Here is a 27988-nt window from a genome sequence, read left to right as displayed (position 1 = left end):
GTCTGCTTCTCAGGAGATTTGTGGCAAGGCAGGAAATGCTGTTGACTTGAAAGACACTCTCGTTAACTTTCGAATTGTCCCAGCAGCCATATGTCCCTGTAACCAGTGATCAAAACATGATGATGGGCTGAATCAAGGTGACCACGCTTTTCAGAATCCTGCTCCCTCACTGCTGTGAAAAGCCACTGTCCAATACAAAGATGAATAGGAATTATGTAAGAGTCCATGACGAACATCAACAACAAAAATCTGAGCTCTCACTCATATGTGTAATGGATTGCATTTTAAGGACAATTTGCCTTCTTAAAACACTATGGTAGAAACTAGCAATTGTTAACATTAATTAATCGCCTGTGTATATGACAGAAATTATGTTAAGCATCTTGCAATATATTATCTTATTTAATTCTCAGAACAGTCCATTGAGGGAGATACTATTCTTAATCTCATTTTATAAGTGAATAAACTGAGAATTCAAGTAACTTGTGAAGAACATACAAGCTGGTAAACGATGGTACTGGGATGTGAATCCAGACATTGGACCCTCGGTCCTGGCCCCAAACAAGAATGTTTTTGCCAGCAGTGGGAATGATCATCCCATGAGTTTATATTAGTAGAGCACTTTCCAAATTGCAAAGTTCTTCCGTATACACTGTCTCGTCAGAGGCTCACAGCAATCCTATAAGGTCAACAGAGAAATATTACCATCCTCATTTTATAGACATAGAGTGGTTCTAAGTGGCTCTTCCAGCATCATCCAGTGGCATAACCAGGCCTTGAGCCCAAGTCTTCTTTGAATTTTTGCCATTTCTACTATATCATGCGGACTCTGGCATCCCCATGATAACTTATTCTGAATAAAAGCAAGTTTATAGAAGAGTAAAACTCAAGTGGTATAAAGTAAGACAAGGCTCAGATTAATAGCTCGGCCCAGCCACCTGTTCGCTTCTCCAGTCCTCATCATCTAAACCCTGGAGAGAAGGCTAATCCCTATTTCCGTCTGTCCAAGACAAGTGCTGCATTAAAGAACTGAAAGCAACAACACGTCTCTAAGAGCTAATAGAAGCCCCAGCTCCTTTCTGTCGGCTGGAAGTATAACCTTTTACACACCACTGCCACTTTGCCCATTTAAACTGTAGGAAGTTCAGTTTAGGAATGTATCATGTCCTTTTTTGGGGTAAAGTGTAAATGATTAGATTAGATCATTGATAAGAGCAAGCAACTTTTTAATTATCTTTCTGTCTACAGAACAAAATAAATTCCTATAGGATTTACATTCCATGTATGGATCAGAATCCCAAATACATGGGATTATATGTTTGATTGTATTTGTTTTGAAAGTGAGAATTTGAGAGATTATCAATTGCTTATGAATCACCACATTCCAAAGCCAGAAAGGAGCCTCAGGGATTATTTTAGCAAAATTCTTTTCTTTGAGAAACAAAGGTCTGAAGTTCAATTTAACAACTGATCTAAGGTCACAGAGATGATTAGGAGAAGAAGGAAAATTGGAACCCACATTCCAGGTTTTCAAGTTCATAGTTCTTCGCTCTCCATGTGCCAGTTGTGAATGGACAGAGAAAGCCATCTGCTGGTTGCTCTGATAGTGAACTTTCTAAGGGGGTGTTTCCTGAAGTGTTTTCTGCAGTTTGTTTAGTGAGGTAAATAAAGAACCTTGCAGGGAAAGAGGGTCAATCAGCCTTTTCCTTTTATGTCAAATGAGAATTGAAATTAATCAGGATGCCCAAAGGCATGGCCCAGTTTTCTGTAATTCTTCCTGAGACTTGGAGGGGGGGGGTCTCGACATGAGACCACTAAGCTATTCTTATTGATTACCCAGAGCGTGGAGACACGCTGAGTGTATTTCATATCTTGGCACTTGGTACAAACTGCTTTGATTTTGCCAGCGACCAAGTAAAAGTAAGCTTCCCCATCTCATTGCTGTGTTCTTTGGGTCTGCATGGGTCTCACTTGGGCTTTCAGAGATGTGCTTCATGCTGGTGTGGAGTGGTGATGGAGCTCTCTGAGCACCCAACACAAAGCGGTATTGAAATGTCCTTTTCCATCGGTTCTCTTTTCTTGGCTCTGCCCCCTCCACCCTCACCAGCAGCTCCAAGCACACACATTCAGACAGTCTCCTAGGACTCATTGTCTTCCCAGTGTTCTTTCGTTCTCTTTCTGCAAGTATCCACCCTGTTTTGGTAGCCATGGCAACAGGTGAAATACAATCCCAATATTTGCTCGCTGCCTCTGTTACCCAGCCCAGCACGCGCATTGCCGGCTCTTGTTTTTGTGTTTGTTTAATGTTCCCAAGCCTGAAGTTAGATGCATCTGGGCAAGGACGCGGCACACGGTCGATCTGGTTCGGAACACCCCCTCTCAGACAGTCTTCAGGCACGTCTTCTTTGTGTGTTTGTGTACGTGCGCGCGCGCTTGTGTCCCTGTCTGCTTTGGAACGTCGTGCAAATAAGTTCAGCTTGTGTCAGAATAGCCTAGGGGGCCAGGGGGGTGGGGAGGAAATTTTACAAATCTTGTTACAAGGAAGTTCTGCTTTGCAGAGATATATTTTGGTCGTTTTCTTGGAATTTGTGTAGCTTACACTTTCCAAGATTTTTGCCAGCACGACTAATAATGAAAGTTTGCTTTTCACTTTGGGGTGGTGGCTCTGCCTTGATTTGGTTTTTTATGCAGGAAGTACAGAAGATCTGTTAGAAAACTTGTGCCTCGAGGGGGATGGAAGACACGGCACTGGGGCAGATAGAGGAGGCCAAGTTTTCCTAAAGGTTTAGGGTTTTTCTTTTGTTAAAAAAATAAAAGGGAGAATCCAATCTTCACATCCCAAACTAATAATGAATATATTTTTCCTGTTGGTATGCTTTAAAATGGTCTTTCTATCCCCTGTTAGTTTGAAAATCTAGGTGTGCTAGGGTACTATACGGTTGTTGTATTTGTCTTGGTTATGAGTGAGATGAATCGTTAAGTTCTCAGGTTGGGGAAGTCCCCCAAATAAAAATAAATACATCAAGTATTTTTATTTTGAAACGATATTTGCAGTCACCAGTCAGAAGAGGTGTTTAAGGAGGACGAGAATTTCGTCCCACTGTGGCCTTGGATTCTAGACATTAAAAGTGCAACCAGAGAGGCAAGGCAGTCGTAACCTTATTTCAGTAGACAGCCAGCAGCTGAAGTGTAAGCGGGAGCAGGAGCGCACGTGGGTAGAATTGCAGAGTTGGCAAGTGTTTCACTTGCACCCTTTCCTGGAACATCCTTCTCCCTTTTGGCATCTCCACATGGGAACATGCCCGTGTTTCCAGGGTACCAGCCCTGTGTCCCTCCCAGCCTCTCCTGCTCCACTCCACTCAGGCTCTGCACACCACAGTCACTCTCTGAAAGCCTCTCCCAGCAGCCTGGCATTCTTCTGAGAGCGTCTGGCTCTCTCGGGCTTCCTTACCTCTCCTGTCCTTTTTCCTTTGCCTCTGCAAACTCCACTCCTCCTTTTGTTCAAGATTTAGCTCAAACGCACATTTCCTGCGAAGTCTTCTCAACTTCCTCGGGTGGACAGGAGCCATGCCTTCTGCTTGGGCAGACTCCATGGGCACCTTGTTTATCTCGTCCTAGGAGAGGCTTTATTACCTGTCATTGTTTGTGTACCTGCCACACTGCCAGCCTGGGAACCCCTTGAGAGCAAGAGGCCGATTTGATGCCATATCCCAGGGTTGGCATCTTTCCTGCACGTTCTAGGTGCCAGTAAATATTTGTTGGTAGAACGAAGGAAGGAAAGTCTGATAAACTAATTTAGATGGAGATGTTACAGTGACTGAATATGCTGCCCCACACTTTGGGCTTTTTTTTTTTTTTTAAGTTCCAGGGATAAGGTTGGACTTAACTTAGATGATTGATTCACCAGTGGTAGAGTTTCAGGACCCATAACAAATGGGTGGGAGAGAGATATTTGAGCAGGTGAGAATCCTTCCCACAATTTCCCAAATCCCTGCGTCAGTATCTGGGGGCCCTGCCAGACACAGCCAAGTGCAGCTCTGCAGAGAAGCTGTGCTTGAGGCCTCTGGGCTTGTGGCGAGGCACCACGTGAAGGGGAGATGGCCTTGTATCAAGGTGCTTTGGTACTTTAGTGTGGAAATCTCCTCATGCACTTTTCAAAAAATACATAAATTCACAGATTTCAATGTAGTTTTGGTCAAAAATTAATATATGGTGGCAAACTTTCAAGGATATGTTAAAATGAAAGTATTATTTGTCTTTTTTCCCTGTTCCTGCATATAATATATCACAATGAGGTTCATACTGAATATACAGTTTATATCCTGCTTTTGAAAAATTTCACATGGTATTACGAGCATTTTCCCATGTCGCTAAGTACCTTCTGAAAACATTTTAATGACTGTATAATTTATCCTGTGGATCTCACATAAAAATTTTAACTTCCTTTATTTCTATTCCTGGGTATTTTCTCTACTAGAAATAACCTTTTGATTATAAAAATAAATCAAACAAAAAGCTGATCTGAAATTATTTAATTACATCTTTGATTATTTCCTTAAGATAGATTCCCAGAATTAGGATTACCACATCAAAGGGAATAAGTATTTTAAAGACTTGGTATATATCCTCCCAAATGTCTTGAAATTCATACTAATTTTTATTCCCTCCTGAAATATAGGAGGATACATCATATAGCATTTTTAGAGACAGTCAACATTCTCATTTTTAAATGAAATCCTGGCCAGTTTCTGTCTGCATTTGTTACACTGTGGGCAATGTTGCACTTCTTTTTCTAGATGTTGGCCAGCCAATTTTCTTTTTTGATACATTTCTGTGCTTTAGGACAATTTTTCTTCACTGGGGTAAGTATTGGAATCCAGGGAACAAATGATAAAGCAGGTCACCCTCCCTCTACTGCAGTTTTCAAATATTCTTAGTAATTAGCTGGCTTTACTACCTTACTTTGCTAATTATAGTTTTGTTTCTAAAACTCAGTGCGTGTCTTAAAATATACTTAGTCATTTTTTTTGTTTGTTTGGTTTTATTTTGTTTACATGGCACTTTTCCTTGGAAGCACAGTGTTTTGAGGGTTTGGGAAAAAAGCTTCAGTTTTCTGATTTTTACAGTTATTCAACTTATTTATTGCAAAAATGTTGGCTTTCCTAGTAATATAAATGTGGCTCTTCCACATTTTCTGTGTTTATCTAACCAAGCCTTTGTTTATTTGAATATAGACCCAAGTATCTTAAATAAACTGAAGATATATTCGTGTCTTTCACATTCACCTGAGGCAGGATTATGTGGATCCTGCTCTTACCCCATTTAGGAGAGATCAGCCTCTGACCATTTTTTATTCCACCAGCCACAATATAAGTATATGGATTTATATTGATGGAACTTTATCATTATTACTGGATGGCCAAATGTCTCTGAATCCATTCTCAAGCCAGAAAGTTAATCTGAAAATATAAAATAGCTTAATTCCCATGGGGTGATGTTAATGGTGTATTATTTTAAGGTTGAGTGAGTCTTATGTTAACCAGACTGTAACCTCCTTGCTAGTTCCTGGGCTCCCGCAGGGGAGAGACTACCCAGCACGTAGCTAGCATAGAACGGCTCCTTGTCAAATGAATGAATATGAGTAACTAATTATATAACAATATCCAACACGCATTGAGTGCTAATCATAAGCCGTGTGACCATGTGATTTGCATGTTGTGAAGATTCAGTGAGAAACTGCACATAAAGCCCTGAGACTGGGCATTTACACGTATTCTCTTATTCCATCCTCACAGCTACCCTGTGAGGTAGGTAGCCCTGTTTTTACAGACAAATTAACTGGTGTACAGAGGAGTGCCCAAGATCACTCAGCCAGCAAGTGGCAAACTGAGGATTTGAACCCTCTCTGGAATTGGACCCTTTCATGCTGGATCTCTGCTTTGGCAAGCTAAAAGCAGCATGGTGGCTGGATTCTGGTAGGGGTGGAAGTGGCGACAAATAATTGGCAAATATTTATTAGTAGTATCAACTAGTCACTAGGTGTCCTTTTTTTTTTTTCTCTTTTTTTAAGCAGTAGACCCCTGACATTCCTGAGCATTGCTGTGACTCCCCATACCCATGCGTGGAACATGTTGCATCCCGGCACACAGGGCAAATGGCAGAGAAAAACACACTACAGTCCTGACCTTGATGGAGGGCCAGACTGACTGTCATATTTCTGCCCAGAGCTGTGTAGCAGATGCAGTTTAAATCTGCACCCCAGCAGAAGTTCAAATTACTGTAGATCAGAGAATGTGAGGGTTATTTTTTTTAATACTTGAAACCGTGAATGCTAAATTGGAAAATACCAAGTCTCTGTGTCTTTGCCAGTAATGTGAATGATGACTGATCGCTCATATTTTAAGATATGTAGAACATTTTCCCACCTTTCACACAGACTAGCAGGCTAGCCTCTTATGGGAGCCACAGCTCGCAGCTGGAATGAAGAATAAGATGCATTTGGGGAGTTTTGGTTTTTGTTTTCTCTTTGAGAAGCAGAATGAAGCATTGGTTGAGAACAAAGACCCTAGAATCAGACTGCCTGGCTTCGAATCCTAGCTGCCTGACCTGGTTGCTTAACCTCTCTGTTCCTCATTTCCTCATCTATAAAATGGGAATAATGGTAGGACCTCACTTAACAGAGTTACTTTTTAGGATCACATGAGGTAATACAGGGAAATCGTTTGGCACAGTACCTGACACGCAGTAATCTCTCTTTCTCTTCATGTTTTCTTTTTCTTTTTTTTCCTCCCTGCTTCAAAGGATACTTCTCTTTCATTTATTGGTTTAATTCATGATGTTTAAAACATACTTACACAAAGTTCATAGTCTGATAGAAGAGAAAACTGAGACTAAGAGAGATTAAGTGCCCTACCTTTGATCATTCAGCAAAGTTGTGGTTAACTCAGTTCTAGAATTCAAGTCCTAGTTTTGATTAATGCACTAAATTACTCTGCTTCTTATAGGGACTTAGATATGGAAACCCATGGGAGTTACACAGCTGTTGCTTTGAATTCACCAATTAATTGAAATATGTAAGAATAAAGATGACTTTAAAAAAAGTTTTTAAATAGTTAAAAGCTTAGTTTTGAAAGCCGAGTTCAGTGCAGCGTATTTTCTAATTTCAAACACATGTTATTGTTTTATGGTTTGTTAGTTCACAAACATATGAATATGAAAACATTTTATAACATTAAGTATTTGAATGTTAAAATCTTAGGGCTAGAATTACGTGAAAGACGAAAGGCTCACCAAGAAATGTATATTAAATTCCATTGCCTAAAATAGACTTTCACTACGTCTGTACAAATTACTTTAAATTATACAAATATTTGGAATATGTCTAGCCAACGAGATTCAACTGTGTACCCTAAAATGATATGAACAGAGCCATGCCAAGTTTCGGCATTTATTTCTTTCCAAAACACCGAGGACCATTGTTGGTTTGAATGAGAACGTTCCTTATGCTCTGCAAGTGGGTTTGGAAGAAATGTTCGTGAAGGAGAGCTCCCCGGTCCCTTGGAATGGAGGTGGTTGAATCTCTAGGACATGGTTAAGAAGGCTCTGTGCCAACATACCCTTTGGAACAACCATACCCGTGATAACAGAGTGTGAAGACCTGATTATTTTCAAATCTGATGAATGAGTCCAGCTGTTCTGTAGACCCGTATGGAGTATGTGAGAACATGGGATCACAGCACAAGCATGTTTATCTCACTCCATCACGGCAGTGAACTTTATCTCCTGGGAATTTTCTGAAAGCACAAGTCTGGACAGAATCATGGCTTAATGACCAGGAGCTCTACGGGCGAGTTGTTCCTCAGTTCCATTTATGCAGAAGACAGGGCCTGCATTTGTAAGGAAAGATAAGCTAAAGAGCCATGCATGTTCCTTAGACAAAGATAATTTGTCACATCACTACCATTAATCTCTTAGTTCCCAGCTCACTTGGTTCCAAGAGATCTGTTTTGTAGCTTTATTATATATGAAGAAGTGTCACTACCAGTCCACTGAGCCATCAGTTCATTTATTCATTCTTTCATTGAAAAAATATCGAGCCCCTCCAAAATGCCAGTGTTATACTAGGTCTTTGGGGCTAAAACTGTGAAAAAGACATAACTGAAGCCTATAGGAACTTACAGTCCAATAGAAGAATCAGGTAAATATATTGACAACTAAGTACATTGTGATAAATGTTATGATAAAGTCAAGTACAAAGTGTGTGCCAAAACCATCTTCACAGTGAGGGCGCGAGACCTCCAGAGTGAGTCTCCAGGAAGATTTCTCAGATGAGTCAAGCTCCGGTGCTCTCCAGCCCAGTGGCCACTAGCCACATGTGGCTATTTAAATTTTAAATTCATTAAAATAAAGTAAAATTTAAAATTCCAGTTCTCAATTTATTTGAGTGCTAAATAGCCACATGTGGCCAGTGACTACCATCTTGGACAGCACAGATGAGGTACATTTCCATCACGGCAGAAATTTCTATCCAACAGCCCAGGTCTAAGCAGATCAGAAGGGTGAGAAGGAAGGGCTTATTCCAGGGAGAATAAACAGAGTGAGCAGAAGCCTGGAGATGATGGAGAAGAAATAGCCTTAAAAGTTAGCTTTAAAAAATAATTTTTAAAAAATGTATGTGTGTATTTATTTACTCAAGAAGCATTTATTGTTTATGCTACAGTTACAGATTTTTAAGAGACACCGTGCCAGCTTCTAAATAACTTATATATATATATATATATATATTCAGCAAGATATGGCGGTAAAAAAATTACCAAAAAACTGTCTTTGAGTTCAAAAGAGAGACTGATTATTGGGTGTCTAGGAGATTGGAGGGTCAGGCCAGTCTTCAGCCTGCATGAAGTTATTGCTTATGATCTGAGTCTTGAAGAGCTGTTAGGATTCAGACAGGGAGGCAGAGTTAAATTCATTACCTTGGTTAAAAAAACATTCAAGTTTCTTCCAGCGTTAGGGTCCAGCAAGCAACTGAGAAGCCGAGGGCTCTCCCCACTGGCATATTCATTAATGTCTTTCTCCTAAGACTGCCATTTATACAATGGGCAGCTTATTCGGCTGTGCCAACTTACACGGAATAGTCTCCCTTCTAAATGGTGTTAGCATGGATTAGTTTAGGGAAGCCTGAGCCAGATCTTGTTTGCATTAGGTGGCTGAAAAAAGGACTTGGGGGCGGGGGGGTTGGGGGGAGGCCTGGGTATTAAGGATTATGCAAATCACTGGCTGATATGTAGGCTGGAAACTGGAGACTTCTGTAAAAGCAGCTTTTATATGCCAATAGGTGAGGGACTTGGAAGCAGTTCTAGGCATATTATGGGCAGATGACTCAGGCGGATCCAATGAAAATATCAGTAAACCACTAAGTACATATATAAATTTTATTCTCTGAGTTGTACAATCCGATATCATTAAACTCACCCCTGGCCACTTATTCCCTGAAGTTACAGACAATGAGCACTTCCCTTTTCTGTCTGGTGTTTTTCCTCAGCTGGAAGTATCTACAAAGTGCAGTGGAGGCCTCCTTTATCACAAAAGCCACTTGGCCTTCCATTCCTAGGATTATGATAAACTTTGTTGTTTGGGAAACACCAGTCACAGAAATCTGCTTGAAGGAAGAGATGGATTCCAGGCAGTAACTGAGAAAGGTCTCCTTCACAAAAACTATTCTAAAGTGTGCTGAGACTCACATGGACATCAGGTCTTTAGAAATTGTGTAAAGTGGTGAACAAGATAAAGGGAAAAACAGTTTTGCAGATCACTATTTAAAATCGCCTTTTAAAGGAGGTAACCCAAGCTTGCTTTTTTTGTCCTTTACCAGTAGAAAACCCTTCCATTTGTCTAACTCTTCAGAAAACAAGTCAGTTGGAAAGATGGTGTGAATGGTGTGGGAGAAAAGGAAGTTTTTGGGTTTTTTTTCCAGATATCACCTGGCATATAATTTTTAAAATTTTAGTTAATTGTTGTTTGATACTTATTCAAGCAAATGAAATTTGAAAGGGCAATGTTTTATCTGGATTTTATGCTTTGAACTTCTTGTGACCAAGAACACACTATGAACACATTACCTGACCACACAGTGGATTTTCTACACACTCGTTAAGTTAACAGATTTCTACTTGACTAAAGGTTGTTGAGTTACTAAAAGCACTGGGGTTGAGCACATTTCCACAGGTTTATAGTGTTGCCTTTGGAACTCCAAGGTGGATCTTCTGCAAACAATTCTACTGAAGGCAGCCTGACTCTCACACAGGAGTGGTGTTCCCAAAGTGTGTTTAAAAGTCAGTCACTCAGAACTCAAAACACAGTTTTCCTCACAAGAAATGTCAGAGATGGTTACTTACCCAGGACTGCCCACAAAAGTCTTTTATTCCATATTGTATGTGAAAGAGTCAGTCTACACGTGTTGGGAGAACAATGGAGCAGTGTGGGACAGGACTCCCCTCTCCCCATCCCTGGGGACAGTGCCTTTTTTTTTTTTTTTTTTTTTGCTGTGGAGGCAGCCACCTGGGCTTCAGTGAGAAGGAAGGGAAAGATGTTTCTCTCTGAGGGGATCATCCTTGCTACAGGCTTTTGTAGAGTGAACCTCTACACAGTCAAGATGCATTATTTTTAAAAAAGCAACTCAATACCTGCAGAATGAAATAGGTTTTGAACTTTCTCTTCTTTTATTACTGTGAGCTGCATTATGGCTATTTCACACCATTACTGGATTTAGAAACTGGAGGAATGATGATCATCTGACCATGGAAATCAATGTCCCAAAGATTCGTCATTCGCAAAGACAGGCATCTCCTGCTGGCATAAGATATCGACATTTTCATAGCTCTTAAAAATAGCCACAGTGCACCGTTCTCACATCTGATTGATATATTGTGACTTTTTATTGTCGGAGCAATGGATTGATTGATTCTTTTTAGCATCAAAACCAAAGACAAGAGTGATGGAGATGACCTAGAGAAAGATTAAATCTCGCCCTGCCAGGGCTGAACTAATTGAAGTGATTCTATGTGCTTACTTCATCTGAGCGAACAAGCTCTTCATTGCCTCCTCCTCATTAATAACTCTAACATTTTCTAACATCTTTGTCCACCTAGAAATTATATCTGTGAGTCTCTAAAATATAAATTACCACTGCTCCAGCCATCATTGATAGACTTGGGAAATTTTGAACCAGTGTCACAGACTGTTGCATTTTCTTGCTTTGCTCTCACTCTGTGACAGTTGAGCCTTGGATGAAAGTGTAGACCCTCAGGGACTATGACTTGTTGTCTTTCGTGATCAAGGCTGTTTTTGAAAGAAGAATGAAAAACCAGCAGTGGACATTAAAATGCTTAGGAGATGGTTTCCGTGTTGGTCTGTTAGGGCTGCCATGACAAAGTCCCACAGACTGGGTGACTTGAACATCAAGAATGTATTGTCTCTCAGTTCTGGAGGGCAGACGTCCACCACCAAGTTGTCAGGGGGTTGGTTCTTTGGGAGGGATGTGGAAGAAGGCTGAATTTCAGGCCTAGGCCTCTCCCCTTGGCTCATGGACGTCACCTTCTCCCTGTGTCTTCACGTGGTCTTCCTCTGTGTGTCTGTGTCCGAGTCTCATCTCCTTATGGGGACACCAGTCATACTGGATTAGAGCCCACCCGTATGACTTCATATTACCTTAATTACCTCTTCAAAGGCCTTATCTCCTTTAGAGTCACATTCAGAGGTCCTGGGGGTTTGGATTTCAATTTACGAATTGTTGAGGGGAGCACAGTTCAGCCCATATCAGTTTCCAAAGGCAATCTGAAGACTACGTAAATTACTTAGAAGCTTAAACAAAACCCTGACCAGGACTCCATGACCTGCCTTTGCAAAATTGAATCTCAGTTCTGCCAGAACTTCTGTGGGAATCTGTAAAGCCCCTCAGTGTCAGGTTGGCCTCTCCAGTGAAGAGCTTTCCCTTGATAAACATAGAAGGTTGGTCCATTTCTGAAACTTGAAAGCCCAGCAAAGATTAGGGTGAGACAAGAGAGGTGCCCAGGGTATAAATTTAAGAACGCACTCACTCTCAGGGTCGTGCACGTGATGGCTTTGCACTGATGCATTTGCACAGCTCTGAGAGTGTGTGTCCCCTTAAATGTTGTGCCCTGGGTACCTCGCTTGCCTCATCCTAGTCTCAGCACTTCTTCAGAGGAAGGAGAAAGCGGTCCCTATGTCACAGTCACATCACTCTTTCAATTATGCCCTGGCCAACACCTAGTGTTTAGGTGTTCTCGGAAGTAACTGAAAGTGTGATTATTAACTTGGGGCGGGGGAGTACTGGTCCTGAGTCCTGTTGTTTGTGACATCCACAGAACCAGGAACAGATTTTGAGGTCCCTGTGCCTTATCTCCACGTGCATAGCCACATGACAGACTTGCTCTTGTTTGGCCATACTCTCCACCACGTGCTCAACAGCCTGAAGAACAGCACAGTATTTGGGAAGTGGGCCAGTGCCCCTTTGCATGAGCTGGTGCCCAGGCTCAGAATTTGCAGAGGGTTTTGGTCCTGTATCAGTGCCATGGCCCTGTCTGACATGCCCAGCTGGGTTCTAAGAGCTGAGAAGGAGCAGGTGCACCCTCATATCGGCTCATGGCCATTGCCCCTGCCGTGAACTTGAGAAACCTTTCTGCCATGTTTCTGCCAGGGCAGAGCAGAGCCCTGCGGCCCAGAGCAGATGTGTCCACAGCCGGCTGCTGCTTTTGCAGTTGGCTTGGAGCTGTCTAGACAGGAGAGAGATTCCCTTCTGGCCCCCTGCAGTGACTGATCTGACCACTGAAGCATCACTGATGTTTTTCTTCAAGAAGTGGCGTGATTAGCAAGGTGGTGAATGCTGCTGTGTTCTAAGAGACCAGTGAGGACAGTCAATCCAAGGCTTTCAGGATTAACATTGTCATGCCACCCAGGACTCTTCCGCTCCCTGCTTTTGCCTAAGAACACACACCTCTGAAAGCTTGCATGAATGCCCGTGCAGGAAGCCCAGCTCCATGCTACCTCAGCGCCTTAAAGGGAATTTGTAGAGCCTGACTAAATATTTCCTTGTTCTGAAGGGAAGATTAAAGCTATGGAAGGATAGTTTCCATCTAGCTATTAGAATGTGCTGTAGAACTTCCTTTCAAAGTAGGTCTCTAAGGAGGCACAAAGCTAATTTCACAGTGGTCCCTTCTTTTTAGTGTGACGTGAAAGTTTCACCATTAATATTAGCAAAAATAAATTCTCTAGCAACACGAGGGGAAAGAAATTTCAGTTACCAGGGCAGTCTCGCTGTAACTTTCTCATTCTATCATGCCATGTAGAGCAGCAAGCAAAATGAGGTTCAGTGTGGCACCCATCTGTAGCAGTCCACTTTTACACTGTGAAGGCTACTTGAATTGTGTCTTGGGGCTCAGTGACATTACCTAGGGACCTTGCTGCTTAAAGTGGAGTTTCTGAATCTGCATCATTAGCATCGCCTGGGAGCTGGTTGGAGATGTATGTTCTTGGACCCGCATCTTGGACTTGCTAAATGAAAACCTGCATTTAATTAATTAATTAATTAATTAACTTATTTACTTATTTTCCATCCCATCTACTTTTTTTAATTTACAATGTTGTATTCGTTTCTGGTATATAGCATAGTGATTCAGTTATATATATATATATTCTTTTTCATTACAGGTTACTACAAGCCATTGAATATAGTTCTTTGTGCTGCACAATAGGACCTTGTTGTTTATCTATTCTGTACATAGTAGTTAGTATCTGCCAATCCCAAACTCCCAATTTATCCCTCCCTCCCCCACTTCCTCCCAGTAACTATAAGTTTATTTTCTGTCTGTGAGTCTCTTTCTGTTTTGTAAATGCATTCGTCTGCGTAATTTTTTTAGATTCCACATACAAGTTCATCATAGTAAGTGAAGTAAGTCAGTCAGAGAAAGACAAACCTGCGTTTTAACAAGATCCTTAGGTAGGTCAGAGGTACATTAATGGGAGGAGAACTAATTTAGGAACTATTGAACCTGAGGAGATTCTGGCCCAACACAGGAGTATTTTGAATTATCTCCTCTACTCAAAAGCTGCTGATTAACTTTAGCAGTTATGTCACAGAGGATGTTTTTTTTCCTGTCAAGTTCTTTTGTCATCGGTCCCTAACTTAGCCAATCTTTTAAATATCCTTCAGTTTCTAATGAACCTTAATTGATTAGCTCTATCTGTGAAAAGCTCAGACCCAAGTAAGTACATACTCCCACTGGGTACACAACTAAATAGTTTATGAGGTAATTCGTATTTTAATGTCTTTCTTAATGAGCCCTTTCAGTAATGAAATCCCCTGAGAAAATGTTACTGGTTTACAGACATTTCTTGGGATTCTTCAGAAAGGAGGCTGGAAGCTTTAGGCTCTAGTGTAGAAAACAGTTTCAGTTCAAAACAGGTCTGATTTTTTTTTTCCTCAAGAAAAAAATGTACATCTTATCTTATAAGCGTTTTTATACTTTATTTTCTAAGCTCCTATCTTCTCAATCATTTTTTTCCATGTTAGAAACAAGACTTTCTTTCCTGAGGCAGAACTCCCTTTCTGCTGTAAGTTAATAATATGAGGGCTGCCGATGTGTAGATGTGTATCTTATGTGAACAAGAAGGACAGATGGAGAGGAAGAGGAAGAGGGACACACACAAACACACACATGCACACCTACGTGCATGTGTGCACACACAGCACCTAGTCGGTGATTCAATGGTCTTTCATCGTCTGTATTTTCAATATTCTGAGCAGCATCATTTCTATAATGGATGATGAATGCATCCATCATTCCTCATTAAGGCTAAAGCCAAAATGAGAAGGAAGCATTTAGAACTGCAAAGTGGCTGCACAACAAGACAGTTATTTGCAACATGGCAGAAATCTATCCAAAGGGAGGTACAGCCAGTTCCCTTTAAGGTGAGGGAGACAGCAACGTCATCCTAGTATGCTGGCAGCTGTCTGGAACCTGTTATGGTGAAGGGTCTCACCTTTCTGCTTACACAGCCCAGCAGAGAAGACACACACCCTCCTGAACTCTAACTTGAAGCCAGATACCCAGGCAAGGAGGACCAGTCCCAGCACATTTTTTCCGGCTTCATTCAGACATGAGCTGGGCTAGCCAGCTGACATGACGCCTGTGACCTGTCCTGTAAATGATGGAGAGGCAAAGCTTGACCCTACTTTGCTTGACACAAAGATCAAAGCCTCCCACCATATAATGGATGATGAAAAACAGCCTTTGCTTACCAGTTTTGCCCTTTCATTTGTTAATAGCACCCCTCTGTGAAGGTACAAGCTGTCTCAGCTGGATGCAGGCGTTGAAAAAGATGTTGAAAGGTGTGGGTAAGACCCTTCTAGAATCACTGTTCAGGGTAGTGTGGCCTGTGGCCATGTGGCTAGCTTCAGATGATGGTTTGTTACCTGATGGCACTGGATGAGCAGGATAAAAAATAGTGACTTAATAGGCCATGTTTAAATAACATGTCTGTAGGTCACTTGGAACAAGGACAGTGAAGAGCTGAAGTGGAGTGTTTTGTTTGGTTTTCCTACAGCCTGGGCTGCCTTCATGGTAGTCTAAGCAAGTCCAAGTCTATACAAGCTGCAGTTAGTGGTAAATCCCTAGACTTGTGAGCATCTTGGGTCTTTATGAATGGGGCAAGCAAACAGATGTATAGGACTCCTTTAAAATCCAAGTTATTGTTCTAGTTGTCACCATGAGAAAGAATAATATGGAAGTAGGGGAAATCTCTTAACTCAAAGCCAGAGTTGGCAATCTTGAGGGCAGAGACTACATTCTGAGTGTGCCCTCATGTAATGAGAGATGTGTCCTAGCGAACAAGGATGACTTACTAAAGCTCACTGTTGTGAAACAAGAATCTCAGAGTTCTGAGAAGACTCTTCAAATGCCCTGAGCAGGCTTTATGGAGGCTACTTCGTTCTTGAGAAGTTAAGACTTCATTATCTATGGAACAAATGAAGCTAGAACTTGGCATTGGAGGATGTTGCTGAGCAAGGAAGCCTCTACACTTGGCTTACCATAGATGGCATCCCAGCAAAGAAAAGAAGCCTGCTTGTGCCCCAGCATGCAATCAGGACTTTAGAATGGCTTATAGATCTTGGCCATCCAGACAGTGGGCTTGTGTATCTCCATGAAATGCTGCCTGGAAAGGAACAAAAGGAAAAACTGAAAGAAAATCTCAATGCAGTTTTTCTTCCAGTGACATAGCTGCTGTTGTGTAGAGATAAAGAAAGCAACCAAAGAGCAGGTGGCTGTGGTTTTTTAATTTTGTTTTAACAATCAAGGAGTATGTAGTGCTCTTGAAAGTTGATGCTTCTACTGAAGCTACCTCGAGCCAGTTGCAACTATCCTTGAGGAAGAAAATAGCAAGGGGAAATTTGTGAACAGAATTCAAGCCTGGCCTTACAAGGCACACGCTCTAGCCCCCTGTTCTCTGGGTATTTCAGCATCTGTGAAAGCCAGGGTCTCAACACAGAGTGGTAATTTCAGCAACTTCTCCGAACAGTGTTCTGGGTGAGATAAGTCAGCTCCTTCCCATTTACTTATGAGTTAATTGGCATTTAAACTGAAGTCTCCAGGCCAGTGATTTATTTTAATAATAAGTTAGCCCATGGCAAGCCCATGACTTCATGACTGCAGCAGTGGAGAAAGGGCACACCGCCCTGATGGATGTCTCAGTGCTGCGTGTGGCTGATTTACAAGGCGCTCTTCTGATCTGAGTCATTCTTGCCTTCTCTGTTTCAAGTCCCATTGGGCAGCACTCAGCTCTTGGAGGGTCCACCTGCTTAAAGGAACAGTAAAAAGAAATGGGTTGAATATAACTAACTGGGAGGAAATTATTCTTGAACAAGAAATCATTGGATACCACAAACTGAGGACAGTTTGTACACTGGCCAAATCTGATCAGTTTCCATATGTTCATCGTATGTTGCCTTTATTAAAACAGAAGACCGTAGATGCTGGTATTAACTCAGACTTTAGATTATTCTTTTGAGTTCTATCAAATGTCATCTGCATTTCATAGGTCTCATTACAACATTGTCCACAACGCAGAGTACTAACCACTATACGATCACGGAGCGCCACGCTCGCTGCTACAACATTGTCCATAATGATGGAATCAGCTGATTTTTTCAAGGCAATCTTTAAGGTTATTTCATGTTTATTAGGTTGCTAGGGGTACCTAATACATCAGTATGAGTAGAAGTGTTTAATGTAGTTGCCAGATTTTTGTGCAAGATAAATAGTTTTACATGTCTCAGAAGTAGAATCCAGTTGGCCAAGAAGTTGGCTAAGAACTGAAATTTGACATCATTCTTGGCAACTAACCTATTTTTTAAAAATGCATGATATAAAAAGTATACTATATCTTTTCTAGATATAATATTAGACCCAAAATATAACTGTTAATAAAAAAAGTCTATATATGCAAATGATCAAGTATTTTCCCTAACTGTTGGTCATCGTAATAGACAGCATTTCAAATGGAGTAAACTTTTTCCTTTTTTCCCGTAGTATTCTTAAAATGAGGATATAGGTATTGCACATGTATGTTATAAAGCACAAACAATACAACAAATACCTGGGAACCCACCACCCAGCCCCAGACTAGATCACCAGTCATTTCTAACTGCCCTTGTGCGCTTCCGTCTTCCAGCCTCCTACCTCACCCTAGGTCACCACTATCCTGAGATACGCTCATCATTCCTTAGCATCTAAAAAACAGTTTCATCATGCCTGTGTGAGTTTCTTAGCAATAATATTATTTAATTTTGCTTGTTTTTAAGCTTTATATGAAATAGCTCTTGTATGAAGGTATCTGGACTTGCTTTTTCATTCAACATGACAAATTTCTGATAAGAAAACTCCTGAATTTCATTGTAAAGAAATGGATGGCTGTATGTGAATCATTTAAAACCCATTCCATAGGTATCTGATATTCAAGAAATATAAGAAATACATTTTAAGCCTTAATGTGAGATATGTAATTCTTTCCTATTCAAGTTAGAGGTGCGTGCAGTTTCCATACTTATTATGTTTTAATTAGTAAAAGATGATTAAAACACATGAATTAAGTCTTATTTTGATGTTTCTGCAATGTGGTAATTAAGCCCAGAGAAGATATATTTTCCATGATACACTTACACTTAATTAGCATGTAATAATTATCAAATTAAATACTCATTTTAAATATGTAATTGAAGTGTCATGAGTTGAAATCTAATTTTTTGAAGTGTATTTATCAGGTAATGAAATTTCAGGCTTCCGTCAGCTTTCAGGACTGTGCTAAACATAGGTCCAGTTATCCCTATGGAATCTTTCAAATATCCATCTGATTGAGTACAGATTCTGAAAATTTTTAAGGGCATAAGTAGAATAGTAATAATCTCATCAAGAATTCAATGGCATATCCCTGGATGAAATGTTTTGATTTAAATTCTCTAGGTTTCTCTTAAATATCAGGGCAATTGTTTCCCTTCCTCGTTAGCCAACAAAGGAAACAAGTTGGTTGCCCTCAAGCCTGGGAAGTGTCAGATATATCGCACAAGCAGACTTAGCATGGGCCAGTGGGGATGGAGCGGAGAGGAGAGATGCTCCTTCTTCTCTTTGTGTGTTTATTCAGTCAGATGCTGTTCTCAGCATTTCAAGAAAGCCCGACTCTGTTTGAAGGGGTAGCCAAGATAATCATTTTGTCGGAAAAGAAAAACTGACAAAAGTAATACTGAGTGGTATTTATTTTCTTCCTTATATTTGGAGTTTATATATTGGCCATGTGATGGATTTTGTCTATCACATATTCTCAGGTCTCAGTAAAGACAGGTTAAATTAGCCATTTCCAAATGGAGAGTGATTTTTCTACTCAGTCATGGAGTTCCTTGTGGTTTGCAAATATCCAGGAGCATCCAGTACCTTCCAGATAGGATGTGCCTTTTATGAGAAATTTTTGTGTTCTAGGTGCATCTTGTTTTTTCTTTTCATTATTAATGTCGTAAATTTAAAAAATTTCTTTACTTTTTATTTAGAAATAATTTTGGACTTACAGAAAAGTTGCAAAAATATAAAGTTCCTATATACCCTTCATCAAGCTTTCCCTATTATGTTAACATCTTCTATAACCATAGTATAATGAGCAAAACCAGGAAATTAATGTTGGTGCAATGCTATTAGCTAAACTACAGACTTTGTTCATGTTTTCCCATTTTCCCCCACTAATGTCTCATTTCTGTCCCAACATCCAACCAAGGCTCTCACATGGGATTTAGTTGTCATGTCTCCCAGGTCTCTCTAATCTGTGACAGTTGCTCAGTCTTTTCTCAGTCTTTCATGAGCTTGATATTTTTGAGAGTCATTTACTTTATAGAGTGTCCCCCAATTTGTGTTTGTGTGTGGTTTTCTCATGACTGTTGAGGTTATGCATGCTTTAGAAGAACACCCCAGGGGCGATGTTGTATCCTTTTCAGTGTATCATGTCAGGGGTACATCATGATGATAAATCTTATCATTGGTGGTATTAACCTTGATCATTTGGTTAAGGTGATACCTGCCAGGCTTCTCCACCGTAAAGTTATTAGCTTTCCCTTTGTGATTAATAACTATCTCAGGAGAGTATTTTGAGACTAAGGTACTCCCTGTTTTGAGGAAAATCTTCACCTAGAAATCTGAACTTGTGATATAAATACTGATGTCATTTCCTGCCTTAGCAAAGGATTCTTCATTTTTCCAAAGGGTTCACCCCAAGATTTCATTTTAAATAGCAGTCTCAGTTCTAGTACGTTTAAAATATGGTTCATCTGATAAACATTGAGGTATATAACTCTCTGAGGCAATGTCTACTGCAGTGTCTTCTTTTAGGATAACATATGTTTTCTCCAGTGATGCATGAATATATTCTGATCCCCTTATATGACTAGAAAAATAAGTAGAATTTCTTATACGACAAGTCACTGAAAGAAGAAACTAAAGCTTATCGTCCACTCTTTGTCCTTTGCTGAAAGGAATCTTGTTTGCTTTTTTTAATTTTCAGAAATAGGAGGTTAATAAAATCGGTTTTTTGGTGGAAAATGTTTTAAGAGATGCTGTTCTAGAAGATAATTAATACCAAAGGAGATAGGCTAAGATGATATCAATTACATGCCACACACACAGTGATTCTGTTCCCTGAAAAACAAGTTGGTAAGAGGTACCAAGCCCTTTGAAGTTGTTTGTTAGCCTTGGAGATGTCTGTATCCTTCAGTTCCACCTAAAAGAATCAATTCAATAAAATAATTGCAGAGCTAGGCAGAGATTTATGTTCAAGGACATTCCCTGCAGTGCTGTGGATTTGGTGAATTGGAAATAATATAGATGCCCCAAAATAGGGAAATAGTGTAGTGCTATACAACAAGTAAAATCATGTTTTCAAAAAACAATGTCAGGAGAAAATACTCCAGTGATCGTAACAATATATACTGTGTGGAAAAAATAGAAATAATACTGTCTATGTAATATGTCCCTAATCTCTCTCTCTTTCTCTCTCTCTCTCATACACACACACAGACACACACACACACACACACACACCCCTGGTACGAATATATCAGAAAGTTATATGTAGGTGTTAGGATCATGAGTGATATTTACTTTCTTCGTTATGCTTGTTTTTCAACTCTTCTACCCTAGGTTTCTTTTATTAACAAGAAAAAGATATTTTTGAGAAATTAAAATTAGCAATAATTCCACAGGTGCCCTTTGTTGAAACTGGATTCTTTGAAACCTCTTTCCAAATCCTCTTTTCAACCTTATGTAGATTACAACTTTGAAAGCAACTAACTAAACGCACTTTCTGAATTTATTCTACATATTTCTTTGTATGCATATGCACGCACATTCAGAGTGTCATAATCACCTTTGTTTAATAAAAATGAAAAAAAGTTTAAAAATTCGATCTGTATTTCAAGGAAAAGTTTCAATGTCTCTGTTTTCTATGGTTGATTTTCTAACAGTAAGTAGAAAATCTGTGGAATCTAAGAACTGTGTTACAAGAAAGAATGAGAGAAGGGTAACCCTACCAGGGAATACAGTACTCTCCCACCAAAAAAGGTAGAGGGGTAGTGATGAATATTTTTTCTATTATTCTTTTCAAGGTTAGTCTTTAAAATGAAAGATATTTTTAAAAACCTCATTCAACCCCATCAAATTACAGAAAGCCAAATATCTAGCTTTCATTTTTAATCAAACTGGCTAAATATTCATGTTTATGTGACTAAATGAAACTTTTGTATGCAGTGTTTCACTCCATCTGCATGAATAGTAGCATTGTGGTGGGGTGAGGTCACTGCAGAAGGGAAAGTGAGGTAAGAACACAGCTGAGTCTACAGACTTTTCTGCTGTAGGGCGCACCAGCTCCTTCTTAAAGCCACAGAATGGCCATTCTCACACCAAAGGGCCTCAGTTTGTTTGCGGCGGGTTGCAGCACCACTTACCTGTGTGCAGTGATGTACTGTGTGTCACGAATAATTCAAGTGTTCCAAGAGAGAGCCAAAGGTGCAAGGAACAGCATGTGGCCAGAACCACAGTAGAGTTCCTGTCCCTTGAACATCCACTTTGGCCACCTGCTCTCAAAGGAAAAGATGGTCCCTTCCGTTTCCTACTGCTCAGTCACAAGATCCAGGAGGGAATCTCTGCTATACTTGTGTGATCTCACCCTGGTGTGTGCTCTCCCAAGCAGCGGCAGGCTGACATCTCAGAGCTAAGTCCCCAGAAGGTTGGATAAAGATGCATGTCAGTTCATATTTCACCTCCGGTTCCTACTAACTTAGAGGAATACGTCGATCGCCAAGAACAGGCTGGCAAACAGCCCCTTGCCAACACCATCTTATTAGAGCTGTGAGGACTTGAAAAAACCCACTCCTTACCCCCCTCCAATCCCCGCTCTCCAAGATTTTTACCTCCTGCTTTATAATGGAGAGGATTCCTCTGCTTGGCATCAAGCTGCATCCAATTTAAATAATAAGATATTTTAAAGATACAGATACCAAGCCTTTGCTTGTCTCTGCCTTGGTAGGTGCCATGATACCAAGAATAACAACAGCTCTTAGCATCTCCAGGAAAACTCTCTCACCTGAGATCAGAGCTTATGAACCTGCATCACACAAAAAGGTAGCCCTCTCTGAACCTAATCGATAAGAATGGGTATGGTCGAGTCTTTAAAATCGCCCCACCCTGTAGATTGCATTCCGGATTCAGAACTGAGGGTAACCGAGAGCTTGAAGTTGACCAGGTTAGGCAGTATGAGGGTTACACGATCCATGCCTTGAGAAGCTTATAGCCCTACTGAAGTGGAGGAGCAGGAAGTTAAGTAACGCACGGCAGTTTGAGACCCTGTGCCGCAGACGTGCTATCAGGAGGAGGTGATGTAGAAATTCGGGGAAGGAAAACGTGCTTCTGGACTTAGTGGACTTGGAGAGAAGACCCGGTAAAGGAAGCAGGCAACGAACAGGGCATTGAAGGAGGACCAGGCTGGGCTTCTCCAGTCGAGGAAAACAGCATGAAGAGAAAGGTGGGGGTGCTTTATACACCTTTATAGAGCTGCTCAAGATACAAACTCTCAAAGATATGAATCAACTGACAGGTGATCAACTCTGTGTTCAGGGATCTGAGGTCAGTGGACCTGCTGAGCTGAGAGATTGATCTGTGTGAGAGAGACGCCAGGTCCTGTAGACACGGCGCATGGGGTACACGGCGCACGGGGTGCTCGGCAGACCCGGGAGGCTCTGGAATGCCAGCCTGAGGAAGTGTTTGTTATCTTTTAGGCAAGAATGAGTCACTGAAGATGAGGAGTAGGGAGGGACATAACGAAGTGAGTTTTCCTGGGAGGCGAATCTGGCACTGATGTGCTGGAACCACGTATCAGCTCGTCATGATAAGGAAAACACCCCCCTAAGGACTGTTGCAGGCTCCCCGTTGGGCTGCATTAGACAACGATTAGATGATGCACTTTGCTCATTTCTAGACGTGGCTACAGAGCATGGATCCTGGCAGCTGCTCACTAGGAGAAGAATGAAATGAACGCTGCCCGCCAGACACACAGCTGTCACTCAGGTCACCTCTCAAATCCATACATCTCAGGGGCTAAAGGGCATTTCGAAGTATTGCAGAGCTCTTCAAGCCCATTCATTTAGCAAACATTTGTTCAGACCTACTGTGTGCTGAGCACCGTGTTGGGCCCTGGGGGTGTAAAGAAAAACAAAACACATTCTATCTTCTCAAAGAATTTATATCTAATCGTTATAGTTTTTTGTACAGAACAGAAGGTGCAGAATCTACAGCATACGCAGCAGTGCTGTGTGTCAGCCCTCTTCCCTGGAGTGACTTACCCACCTGTTGGTAAACACTCGGTGGCCTTGCAGAGTTCCTCTGTGGCCCTCCATATAAAAGAGAAAAGGGTGCTATGCACCAGAAACTGACACAGCTATAGTTCAATTAAAACTGACTATAGTTCAATTAAAAATAAGAGAGAGAAGGGTAATAGAAGGCAAGACACAGCTCCCTTTCTCAGTCAAAAGTAACTTGTGTCTGAGCAGCCCTTGCATTTCAGTGGGATGGAGACTTGTGTGTTGTGCACTTAGAAAGGAATCTTTTCCAGAAATTTTAATTGAGGACCCAAACTTCCCTAAACAACATGCCTACCACTCGTGTTCCCCAAAGCAGCCTTTCCTCCCTGGTGATTATTTTCAACCACAACCATACACTTCAAAGTGTGTAACTTATGTTAAGAGACATTTGCTGGGAGTTGATGGCAGTTTTCATAGAGAGAGAGAGAGAGAGAGAATAGGAGAGGATGGGAGAGTGAGGTCAATTGGCTGTCCTGGCATCATGTTTAAATTGCTGGTTACAATTCAATTGTTTTAGGAATAATTGGTTCAGGCACTCACCTTTCTGATCACCCATTAATAAATGAGTTTTGACTGTCTGCAGTGTGTTGTTTACAGGTCCCAAGTTAAACACAGTTAATGCCCACAACGTTGCATTACTGCCAGTTGTCAGTTACCCACACTAATTTTTTTTAGCGTACTACTAAGTAGTGTTTTCTCTGAGCCAGGCACTGTTCTAAATTTAAGTATTAATTAGCACACTGCATCCTTGTAACAATCTTATGAGGAGTTTACTAATATCAGTCTTATTTTATAGAGGAGGAAACTTAGGCACAGAAAGGTTAAATGGCTTATTCAAAGTCATGCCATCACGTGAAGTCACAGTAAGGAGCAGAACTGACTTTTAAACCCAAGAGTCTCACCGCTAGAGTGTACACCTCTAACCTCTACATTGCCATGGCAGTGGGCAGCAATATGGGTAAGGACACATGTAGAGTGACAGTCTGACTGGTGCTAGTCAGAGCAGCATTGTGGCAGTGATAGCCACACTGCAGGAGGAGCACCACAATAGTAACAGCGTAGCAGCAGCAGTGGTGGTGGCGTTGTGGTTGTTGCGTGGCAGTGCTGTAGCCCCGGTGGTAGCGAGTGGTGGTTGTAGCAGGAGGGTGCTGATGGCACCCACAGTGTGCTAGTAGTGCTGCGGTGGTCTTGCCATTACAGCAGTAGAGCTGCAGTAACAGTGTAACAGTAGCAGCCGTCGCGGTCTCCGCCATCCCTGTCCCTGGATTCTCCCTTCAGAGACTAGGAAAGTGAGGCTTAGAAAAGCCTCATAACTGGCAAGTGTCAGAACAGGCTTTGTGCCTACAGGTATCGGAGCCCTTTGCTGTCTCGTGGGATGAACAGCTGAGAGGCGACTGCTCCGATGTATGTGTGCCAATCACAGCATGGCGGCTGGCTTGCTGAAGCTGTCACAGCCTCTGTGGTGCTCGAATGTTTTGTTGTGGTCGCTATCCTTGGTCACATCTCTGTCCTATTCAAGCTACCAGTTGGTTGGGGTGTAGCTGGTGAGTGGGAGGGCTGATCGGTGAAGGGAAGGGGGTCTATTGGGAAAAGCCAGTCGAATTAGCTGTGACTGAACTAACTTGTCAATTCAGTGAGACAGATCAACCCAGTAGCCTCATGTAGTAGACACCTCTGAGGTCTGAGCCACCAGCCTGCAGGTCACTGAGTCAAGCCCCTGTGAAGTCCCCCCACCACTGAGAGCAGTAAAGACTGATTAAACTTGTTTATATGTAATTTGAAAATGGTTCTTTCAGGAAATGTGTGGTTCTTTAAAGTCATTTTAAAGCCTGAGATTTTGCTTTAGTTTATTTACATTCTAGCCAAAAAGAGCCCAAAGTGGAGCCCAAAGTCCCATGATGTATAGAGTCCTCCAGGAGAATTGTCAGAGCTGTTTTATATATTTTTACTCTATCAATATAGCCTTTCACAGTTCCTAATTAGTTTTGTTAGTTGACTTACAGAAAAGTGTATTTAAAGTGAGACGTCAGTAATTCCACTGAGGGAATGGTATTAATGAAAAGCACACACTGTCAGGAGGCCAATGGGAGAGCAAATGGTTCCGTCCTGAGCACCCCTAATTTGTACCGGGGGTGATTAACTCAACTGTTTCCCTTGTTAGAACACACTTCAGTAGAAACCTCTGGAGATTATTCAGGCAGTGGATGTGTGTGTCGGTGTGTGAGTGTACAGGCACACATATGCACACACGAACATATTTCTTTTTTCTTAAAACAAGTAAAGATTAATTGAGCTTTTGGAATAGCTACCCAGTGTGCTTCTGTTAACATACATGTCACATAGATTGCATTGGAAATTCAACCGAGTTTGGGCTAAAGTACTGTATATCTTGCCAAGTAGAAAGGAAATAGCTCCAAAATAAAGCAAAGGAGCAATAAAATATAAATTTACCCAATTCTGACATGTACTTTTGCCAGATATGTGAAGTCTGACTATAGTTTTTAATACTTACACGGGGTTTCTTAGAATAATGTATTCGAAGAATGCTGTCTCAGAATTTCAAAAGCCAGAGCAGATGTGCTGTGTACTTTTGAGCTTTTTACACTAGATATGTGTGTGCAGTCTACCAGAAATTAAAGATGCACAATTAGATTTGTACAATGTACACATTCATGCAGATCAAACCGTGTTCCTTAAATGAGGGCTTAGTTTTCTTTATTTCCTGCTGAGTTTACCAAGTGGTGCACTGACTGCCAGCATCTCTAGCTAAGCAAGTTTGCTGCAAGACCATTTCCGTTCATTTGTGCTCTGGCCAGGATGGAGGATCACTGGCCTTTGTATAGAGAATGCAAAATAGAAGGGGCGTGTGTCATCACTCCAGCTTCTCTCTGCTCTTGAGCCCTGGCAGCGGGAACTGTTGGGAATGCAGCTTTTCAGGATGCATGACAAGTCGGGTTTATGTTTTTCTGTGGTGCGTCGGGGTTGTTTATTATGTGGAAGAAACGGAAGGCTTACCACTCCACATCACTAATGCAAGTCCGACTAATGACATCAGCAGTAAACTAAAATTTAGCTTCTAACCACATACAAATAGGTCTCAGGCTGCTGGTAATGCTATGATGTCAACCCAGTGCCCCCTTCATTAGCTGATGTGCTTTTCAAGGTAGATGCCAAGAGAAAGAATTCGGTTTTGTTTTCCTAATGCACAAAACATGTTTTGAACAATAGGCATACTTCTCTATCAACAGTTTTCTGGCTTGTTGATTTCCCAACTCTGTTAATTACACCCTCTGAGTCTGTATTTCCAGGTCTCTATTAGAACACAACATTACCTACAGGAGAGTTGATTTCTAAATCAGATTGAGTTTCCACACACACACACACCTCTCTCTCCTCTCCCTGGAGACTCTGTGGGTATTTGCATGTGGCAGCAAAACCAGACCAAGAAAATTATTCTGCCCTTCTGATGCATCCTGACAGGTTAGGACAGTAGCCTAGCCAGTGGGGAAAGATGTTTACAAGGTCGTACTGATGATACCACCTTGAAGATCCGAGGGAATGATTCAGACTCGCCAAAGGTTTTGCTTCCACCAATGTTGCCTCTGCATGTTTGTGTTCATCTGATGGGCAGTCTTGCCATAATTTATGTAGGGCTTATATTATCATTTGTGGCTGTCTCTTTATGAATCAGCATTTACCTTCTTGGGAGCCTGTTTTGCCACACACAACAAAACTATTTATTAAAAGATATTTCACTCCAAAATACAGCATTTGCTTATGAATATGTGTCCATTCAGGGCAGATCTGTGTCTGGAGACAAGGAATGATTTAAAAAAAAAAAAAAGAATAGAAATTTTAAAAAGAGGATGAAAAACAAAACCTCTGTATAACTTTTTGTCATATTAATGCCTGTATAAGCCTACACAGCTATTTTCTTGGCACAGAAGCAAATACAAATGAAATTGTTGCTGAATATAGAAGAGAGAAATTTAATTAGGTGTAATAATAGCACGTTTCATTTTCAAAGCACTTTACAAATGCTAACTAATTAATCTTCCCTAATCTTTCTAAGTGGCAGGAACATACATTCCTCCACCTCTGCTGAGAGTAGCCCATGTAGGGTGCTCACCTCACAGGGAGACCCTGGGAGACTCTGTCTACAGACACCTCCTCCTGCTTCCCACACATTAAACCAAAGCGAGTATTGCCAGGTGGGGAACAAGACATGATCCCAAACAGTGTGAGACTGACAGGGTGAGAGAGAGACACAAAGGAAGCGGGATTCTGATATCCAGAAATTCCAGATAGATCAGGGTATGACCGATGATCTCAAGTTCAAGAAGAGAAAAAACTCAGATAGAAAAATATTTTTTTAAGTAGTTGTGTACTTAGGTGTGAAATGTATTCCTGAGAGTAAGGAAGACCTTGGATTGGACCATAGATGGGGTTCCACGTTTGCTGGTAAGCAGCAAGTTATTAACTGCTCTGAAGTTTCCTTGCCTATAAAATTGTGGATGTCAGACAAGA

General features: G+C 41.2%; 2 protein-coding genes across 7 annotated transcripts in view; one reads left to right on the top strand and one right to left on the bottom strand.

Moving 5' to 3' along the window:
• CREB5 (cAMP responsive element binding protein 5) overlaps positions 1-27988 on the top strand; it is a 386168-nt gene that overhangs the window by 297515 nt on the left and 60665 nt on the right. The gene's annotated exons all lie outside the window — the stretch shown is intronic.
• Positions 16489-27988, bottom strand: part of TRIL (TLR4 interactor with leucine rich repeats) — a 170670-nt gene continuing 159170 nt past the window's right edge. Inside the window, exon 5 of one of the 2 annotated variants that reach the window (XM_032483790.1) lies at positions 16489-16872. The gene's annotated coding sequence lies outside the window, so the exon portion shown is untranslated. The remainder of the gene's footprint in view (positions 16873-27988) is intronic. The other variant, XM_032483792.1, reaches the window with a different exon arrangement.

Source organism: Camelus ferus, chromosome 7, assembly GCF_009834535.1.
Source record: "Camelus ferus isolate YT-003-E chromosome 7, BCGSAC_Cfer_1.0, whole genome shotgun sequence".
NCBI classification, from domain to species: domain Eukaryota; kingdom Metazoa; phylum Chordata; class Mammalia; order Artiodactyla; family Camelidae; genus Camelus; species Camelus ferus.
The sequence above is the reverse complement of the archived record's forward strand: the minus strand, read 5'-3'. Positions and strand labels throughout refer to the sequence as shown.